This window comes from Pteropus alecto, unplaced genomic scaffold, assembly GCF_000325575.1.
Source record: "Pteropus alecto unplaced genomic scaffold, ASM32557v1 scaffold271, whole genome shotgun sequence".
Lineage (NCBI taxonomy): Eukaryota > Metazoa > Chordata > Mammalia > Chiroptera > Pteropodidae > Pteropus > Pteropus alecto.
The window spans coordinates 913,236-921,866 of NW_006430730.1; the positions used below are offsets into that span (position 1 = coordinate 913,236).

Genomic DNA, 8,631 nt, shown 5'->3' on the forward strand with positions numbered 1-8,631 from the left:
TGTTCATTGCAGCATTATTCACAGTGGAAACAACCAAAGACATGGAAACAACCAAAGTGCCCTATGATAGATGACTGGATAAAGAAGATGTGGTACATATACACAATAAAATATTATTCAGCCATAAGCAAAGATGAAATACTGCCATTTGCGACAATATGGATGGATCTTGGGATTATCATGCTAAGCGAAATAAGTCAGAAAAAGTTGAGAACCATATGATTTCGCTCATATGTGAGATATAAAACTGAAATCAACAAATGAACAAGACAAACAACCAGAAACTCATAGATACAGACAATAGTTTAGTGGATACCAGAGGGAAGTTGGCAGGGGGAGAGCGAGAGGTAGATAAGGGTAAAGGGGGTCAAATATATGGCTACAGAAGGAAATTTAGCTTTGGGTGGTGAACACACATGCAATATATATATATATATGACATATTATTGAATTATACACTTGGAACCTACATAATTTTATTAACCAATGTCATCCCAATAAATTTCATTAAAAACAATGTGCATTTTACTCTAAACATTTTCAACTGTTCTTTTTCTTCAGAACACTCTGGTAGTGCTTTCAGAGTTGTAATTCACTTAAGATGCTTGAATAAAACTTTGTCATTTAATTCTAGTGAAGTATCCTGATTTATGCTCGGTCAACACCTATATATTGGACATCTGATAAAGAAATGAAAAGTAGCAGCTGAGTCTCAATGCATGTAATGATGATGATGTTGTCCATAAAGTGTACAAACAATTATTGCTGTTCACTCAGTTGATCTTGCAGGACTCCCCAGGTAGCTTAGGTGTCTGGGAGAAAGGTGAGCTCCTTCAGCACCATAGCGTCTGGCAAAGGGAGGCCACCTCCTCCTGTAGGTGGAATATGGGAGAGGGCCTAGGTTTGGATCCCTCCTGTAACAAGGAAGATTTGTGGCCATGCTCAGCTTTTCGGGTGCTGTTTCCATGACCCAAAGTATAATGAGCAGTTGTGTACATGGGGTCACAGGCTCATGGTCTACAAGAAACAGGAGAGTGTAGTATTTGACCAGAAGTTGCTGCTCTAATGTTGTATAGTGTAAGGATGAGGAGGGCAGTTTTTGCATCAGAAGCCCAGGGGCAACTTTTGGCCATCATGGTAAACCAGAGTCTTCTGGAGGCATGGGAGAAGGTTGATAAAGCCTCTATAATGAAGAAGTCTCTGGGGGACACAAAGGAGTACTTTTGTATGGCAATTAGGTCAGATTCATTGGTGGGATTCCATCCAAGGTGGAATAATTTACAAGTAACAGCATGAGTGAGATTAAGTAAAATGTGTAAACAAGGAGCAGGTTGCCCAAATAACCCCCCAAAATCTAAAGTATGGTAAGCCTAAATTAACACTGTGGGAGCTGAGAGTGTCAATAGCTGTTTCTTTTTTCTTTTTTCTCTTGTAATGCCTACAGCACCTGGTATTCCTAGGTGGTCTGCCATTCAAGTACTAACCAGGCCCAACCCTGCTTAGCTTCCGAGATCAGACGAGATTGGGCATGTTCAGGGTGGCATGGCCGTAGAAGAGCTGTTTCTTGACAATGTCAGAGACTGAAGGGCCCTTGGCTTACCAAATAATTTTCAGGAGTTTAACAGATGTGGCAGGGTCTTACTTTATATGTGGGCCAATGGGCCATCCCCCTATTTTATTTGTATGTCTTGAATGAGTGTCAAATGAATTTCATTGGAAGAGGATGTCACTAATGTAATGTCATAGCTGTGCTCTTGTAGTAAGGTAGATACAGTTAAGATCTCACCTGAAAACACTGTGAGCAATGATGAGGTAGTTTATGTATCCATGTGTAGCCTGATAAAGGTGCACTGTGTCCCTTTGGAAGTGGGAAAAACTTCAGGTGAGAGAGGCTGTTGAAAGGGCACTGAACAGGACCTATTAGCCAAGTCTGCAGCAAGAAATTTACCATTTGCTGATTGCATGGCATCGATAACTTCAGTAACATTGGATATGTGGGTCCTGATGGATGAGACAATGGCATTTAGGTAGCAGCAATCCATTGTGAGGTGCCATTAATTCTTTCCTGGTTTAAGTACAGGCCACATTGGCCTATTAAAGGGAGAAACAGTGGAGATAATCACTTCTCTAAATAGGACTTTTATAATGGTTTCCAATGGTTGAAGGCCCTGTTTTAATTTAACTTATGTTGAGCTATAGTAACTAATTCAACTGGGTGGTAAGGGCCATGTGGTCTATGTGCCAAGCCAATTTGTAAGCGCTAAAGACTTGATTTCAGTCTATTACTTATTGTGTCACAGCATTCATGCTCACTATGCGGAATTTCAGGAGAATGGGTGCCATGATCAAGGGGAATTTTTCCTGATGGATCAGGATTTTTGTTGCCATGGAGGCATGGGTGGCAGCGGCAGCAGCAATGAACAAAGGTCCTGGTGAGAAGTCCACTTTTAGGAGTATGGACCTCAGCATGCCAACAAAAGTTGATTTTTCCTCTTTTCTCTCTCTTTTTTAGTTCCTCAAAGAAGACTCTTTCAAGAGCCAATACCCTATGGACCCATATATCACACAGGGTATAGTCTTTCCTCCTAGTGCTCCACAGATCAGAGACTAAAGCCTGTTTGGGACACACAACTAATTGTTCACAGGATACAGTCTTTCCCTGGAGCCTAGCATGAGTCACAGCTTCATTCTAAGACACACAAATAGATCCAGGCTAGACTCATGATCCACAGCCACATTAAGAAGATCCTAAAACCCATACTCCTATTTCTAAATGCCAATTAGTTAATGGAACTTTCAACTTAGGTCAGCTAACTCTATAACAGAAGCTCGACAGGACTCAACAATGCAACACAAAGCAGCACAGTTCTGATTAACATCCGTTTACCTAGTAGGGGAGGCTTGGTTGAGTCCCAAGCCTCTTCTAATTCAGTGGTGAGCAAGGTTTAGATTATCTGGGCAAAAATAAGGAAGAAAGCAGAAGTTGATTTATCCATTACCTGTCAAGCTCCTAGAATCCTATATTCCACCATGATAAGGATGATAAACAAGATGAATTCCCTTCTAGGAAGTTGCGATACTAAACAAACTCACACTATGTCCCTAGGACATTTTGTGAAAGGTTCATGATGACATCTAGCATGGGGTTTGTTTATGCAGCTCTGGGGTCATTGACCCGAGCAGTTGAACCAAGGGATAGAAGCAGAATGGGGTGCTGATGATGCAAGAGACAAGTCAGGCCAGAGAAACAGGGTATTTGAGACATGATGACTCAGAAAAGGCAGAGAAGCAGAGTCCCCAAAACCACTTAGAGTGAGGATTCCCATGTGCATCTATGCAAATCCATGGAGAAGATAACACACCACCATTATCTAGATTATCTGAATGCATGTGATGGGGAGGAGAAATAATAGGACAATGTAGGAAAAGGCATGTGGGGGAGGAGAAATAATAGGACAATGGAGGGAAAGAATAAGCCAAAAAGGAAGAAAACAGGCAGATGCAAACAACCACAGTCCCTCACGTGTGCATGAAAGACAGTTAGAGGAAGGACTAAGCATGGAGCAGTGGCTAAGCACAGTCAGATGGAGGTATATGGATACAGGCACTAGGGGTACAGCTGAGGGATACACAGAGTGAGGTCAGCCAAAGGCTGATTCTGGAAGAGAGTGGAACAATTAGGAAAAATCTCCCAGAGATAGTTGGGCAAGAGGTACTCATGCTATGGGTTACATTGTGTCCCCTAAGAGTTTACATGTTGAAGTCCCAACCTCCAGGGCCTCAGAATGCTAGTTTATTTGTAAATAGAGTATTTCCAGTTGTAATTAAGATGAGGTCATATAAGAGAAGGTTCCTAATTCAATATGTCTGAAGTCCTTATAAAAAGGGGAAATTTGTAAAAAAGACACAACACACCGAAATAATGACAGTGAAGATGGAGGAAAAGATCAAGGTGATGTTCCTAATCACCCAGATTGCCTACTCCTGACTCTGGCTCTCACCTGTCTATTCCCTCAGCTCAAGGAGCAAGGACCAACTTCCCCAGTACCCAGGCCCCTCCCATTTCTGTGAATCCTGCTGTAGCTTTGCTCCAAAAACATGCTGATGTCCCTCACAGAGGTACTGGACTTTCAGCTTAGGGAGGAGGCCATAAAAAAGCCAAAGGTAACCTCTGTCTTCCTCACCACTAAGTTAGTATGGCCCTGTGTATATCTTGTATCTGGGATCCAGGGTAGTGGTGGTCCTCAGCAGGTACTCAGCTGTGAAGAAGGCCCTTGTGGACCATAATAAAGAGGACTTCAGTGGCTGGAGTGGCTGCCCCTTCTTTTTCAGGTTCAGCAAGGAAAATGATAAGCCTCTCCCACCTCTCCTCCATCTTAGAGAACACTTCTCCCATTTTTGTAGCCTGAAAGAGGGAGATAGTTTTCCCATTCTTGGTATCCTTCAGTGTCCTTAATCCCACCAGCGACATCAGTCCAGGACCAGAATGAAGTTGTACAAACTTCATCATTCCCAGACACCATCACTAGCTTAAATTTTGTTCTAATTCGTTTCCATTTCAAACTCAAGACCGTTCTCATCTCACTTGCATCTCAATTGACAAGTCAAATGATCCCAGACCAGTCCTGACTGTCCACCTAAACCTTAACCCAATCTTCGTTGTAATTTTCCATAATCAATCCCATCCTAATTCTATTGGTCGAAATGAACTCATGATTCCTCATCCAGCCCCTAGCTCCATATTTTATCCTATAAAATTTGGCCAGTCCCCAATATGCATTTTTCATTTAAATCCTACAAACCCAATCACCAAATCCAACACATCAAATAATAATCTCAACCTAAAATGAAATTCAATCTCAGTGCCTATATATCAAACCTAACAGGAAGAGTGAAATAGACTTGGACTCAAAAAGATAATCCAGCCTTGTCATTAATCAAGCTGGAATGACCAACACAGAGGAAGCCAGCTGCAAAATTAATAAGAAATACTGTTCCTCCCAGGAATCATGCAGTAGCTGTAAAATGACAAAAGGCCCCCCTCTTTTGAGTGATGATTGATTTTTTACTAATGGCTTCCAAGACTGCTTTTTATATCCATCTTTTGCTTGGAATACCAAATTTTTAAATTGCCCACAGTTCATGACTGTACCTAACCCCTAATTAATACCCACTTCTAATCTGTCTTTAGAACAATCAGTTAATACAGAACTTATCCCCTCTTACCTTAGATTCCCCCTCAAATTCTTCAGAAAGCAGGAACTCTATTCTTACACAAGGCATTTCTCCCATCACACTTGATGATTGGCACCCCACAGTTCTTCTGTAGTGTCCTTCCTCCGTGTATTGAGTCACTTAACCTGATTTTGTCACACTATACTTTCATCCCTGTGGTATTCGGCTAATTAGGATTTAATACCTTCTACCTAGCCCATCATATTACCACCCTCACTGATCCAACACCATTCTGATCACCAGTCCATGAATCCTCTACCTGATCTAACCCGATTCCATTGTTTCAACCCCTTGTCAATAGCATCGAGAAACCAAATGACACCCTTACCCACTCCATTGTCAGCTCCACCCACATCCATCTCAAACCCTGGGTCTTGCTGATGATTAGATAACTTGTTTTATTTGGTTGTGAGAAATCAACCATTACTGTGGTTTTCAAACGTTTCAAGCATGGACTATTTGTTCAATGTATTATTTCAAAGCTTAATATGAGTCTGAAAAAGGCAGATGCTGGGCTGAAAGCAGTGACCTGGGGACCTGCATCCTGGGCTCGCTTTCTCAATTGTGCAGTCTCCTGGGGAAGCCCATGCCCCTGGTTGGGTTCCAAAGATCTGACTCACAATGGAGGAGTCTACAGACAATAATCCTTCTATTAACATCGAGGTCACTTTCCCACATTTGTTTATTCCTTCTGGCTTGAGCTTATGACTACAACTGTCAATGTGTATTGGAAGAGGAAGTGGAAGGAGGGAGATAAGGTCACAGCATTAAGTTCGGACAGAAAACATCCTAGAACATACCTGGTGTGTTGTTAAAAATAGCCACCATCCAAGTATTCTACATATAGTACAAGGAAAGCAGCCTGCCTGGGGTCTGTTACTTACCAGTGGTGTATTTTGGCAGGTAGCCTCCCCCATCTGACTCTCAGTTTGCTGTCCTAAGAAGATTGACTGACATGCTGAACTTATCAAGGTTGTAACGGGAAAACTCTGGAAGCTGTGGGGGCTCAGAGATAAAGCCTGATTTGGCTTGGAGGTCAAGGGAGTCTTCACAGTGTAAGGAATTTACTCATTCTGTGTTTCTCCAAATGGATACCAAGACAGGGAGTCTCACAGGGAGTCTCCAGGAATGGATGCCAGTTGAGCTAGCCCCCCGACTTTGCTCTCAGGTATTACTTTCTCCAATGGCAACAAGTGGAAGGTTCTAAGAAAGTTTAGTGAACAGGTACTGCATAATATTAGCCTGGAGAAATTGAGCCTTGAGAAGCAGATCCTGGAAGAATTCAGCTTTCTGAGAGTCGAGCTAAGGAAAATTGAAGGTCAGCCCTGGTCCTGGCTCTTTGACATTCTTTTTTTTTTTTTTTTTCCTGTCAGAGTTACTTTGTATGTGAGTGCATGTTGTGTATTACACTATGCCTAGAGACTTCATTCACTTAGACTCTAATGTGAATAGCTTACTCTGGATTGTTGCAACCAAGTATCCCAGTTTGTGGTGCCACATGCCCTTGATGTGTGATGACAAGATATACTCCATGCATTAGCAACGTTTGCTCCTGTTATCTGTCAATATTGTATTTAAAGTCCAGCATGTGTAACCGTGAGGGAAATTATGAGGGAGATTATGAAGATGATAAGATGATGATGAAGATACCATGTGTCAAATCTTGTGATAACCACTTTATCATGCCTCAGTTCACATAAGCCTCACAATTATTCATTTTGAAGATAAGGAAACTGAAGCCCAAAGAGATCAAATAACCATATTGAAGTCATAATGCCACTTGATTGAGACATCACGATTCAAACCTAAGTTGAACTGACATACTCAACTAATTTTCTACACATCTAAGACACCATTTCCTCAATAACACCTGTTAAGACTTGAGTCGTTTTTGCATGTCAGACACTGCTAAACAACTTGCACATATGAAGTCATTTCAACTGCGCAATACCCACCTAGGGCAGGAACCATTACAGTAGAGGACACTGAGTCCCAGAGAACTTAATACGGTCCTAATGTCACACAACAAGGAAGTGGTGGAGCTAGGATTCAAAGCCAAGTTAAGATTTGTGCTCATCTTACACCATGCTGAGTGCTGATACAAGGAAAACAATTAAGCCATTGTTTAAATATCTGTATCAAACCAAAAAGCTTGTGCACAGCAAAAGAAACCATCAACAAAACATAGAGGCAACCACCTGAAAGAGAGAAGGTATTTGCAAACAACATCTTTGATAAAGGGCTAATATCCAAAGTATATAAAGAAATCATACAACTCAACAAACATAAAACAATCTAATTAAAAAATTGGCAGAGGACCTGACAGACACTTCTTCCAAGAAGACATACAAACGGCCAACAGAGACATGAAAAGATGCTCAACTTCACTAGCTATTAGGAAATTGCAAATCAAAACCACAATGAGATACCACCTCACTCATGTCAGAATGGATATCATCAACAGGACAAGTGATAACAAGTGTTGGAGAGGTTGTGGGGAAAATGGAACCCCCATACACTACTGGTGGGCATGTAAATTGGTACAGCCACTACGAAAAGAGATACAGAGGTTCCTCAAAAAATTAAGAATAGAATTACCATATGTCCTATCAACCTCTCTTCTGGATAGCTACCCTCCAAATTTAAAAACATTTATCTGTGGAGATATACGAACCCTGATATTCATAGCAGCATTGTTCACGGTGGCCAGGACATGAAAACAGTTGAAATGCCCTAGGTACATGATTGCATGTGATGTATTACTGAATTGTATGCTTGAAACCTATATAATTTTATTAACCAATGTCACCCCAATAAATTTAGTAATAAAAAAATAAATAGCATTAATTGCATTTCTACTTTTGGTCAAGACAGAGAAACAGAGGCTAGATTTTGCTCCCATGTGAAATAACTAAAGAAAACAAATAAACAAAATATCTGAAATATTGGGAATCCATGGATAGCCCAAGAGTTGGTTTGAGTTGAGGAAACAGAGCTGAGGATTGAGGGAAGCCAAGGTCTCTAGACTTCTCAGAGATGTCTACCAGTGAAAAGAGAGTGCAAAGCCTGAGCCCTCCAAAAATTTACAGAGGCTCTGCCTTGTGTCCAGGTGCTCAGCACTTAGGTAGAGGAACTACCTGAGGCCAGAGAAAGAACTATGCAAAAAAAGCAGAAGGAACAATCTCATAGTTCATAGCTGGGACCCTGAACTCCACCTACGCCTACAAAGATGTTCTAGCCTCCAAAATCTCATCTATATTTCCCAGTCTCTGTGAGCTGCCCATCCTCTGGTTCCTTAGTGCCCTGACCCAACCCAACCATTTTTCACCACCACCACTGTTTGTGAACCCACCAGCTCAATTACATCGTTCCTTCCCTCTCTGTCTTCCACAAACC

At 41.5% G+C, this 8,631-nt stretch overlaps 1 pseudogene; it reads right to left on the bottom strand.

The window, feature by feature from the left end:
- Positions 1-1,435: 1,435 nt before the first annotated feature.
- Positions 1,436-1,554, bottom strand: LOC112484508 (annotated as a pseudogene).
- Between the last annotated feature and the right edge of the window lie 7,077 nt (positions 1,555-8,631).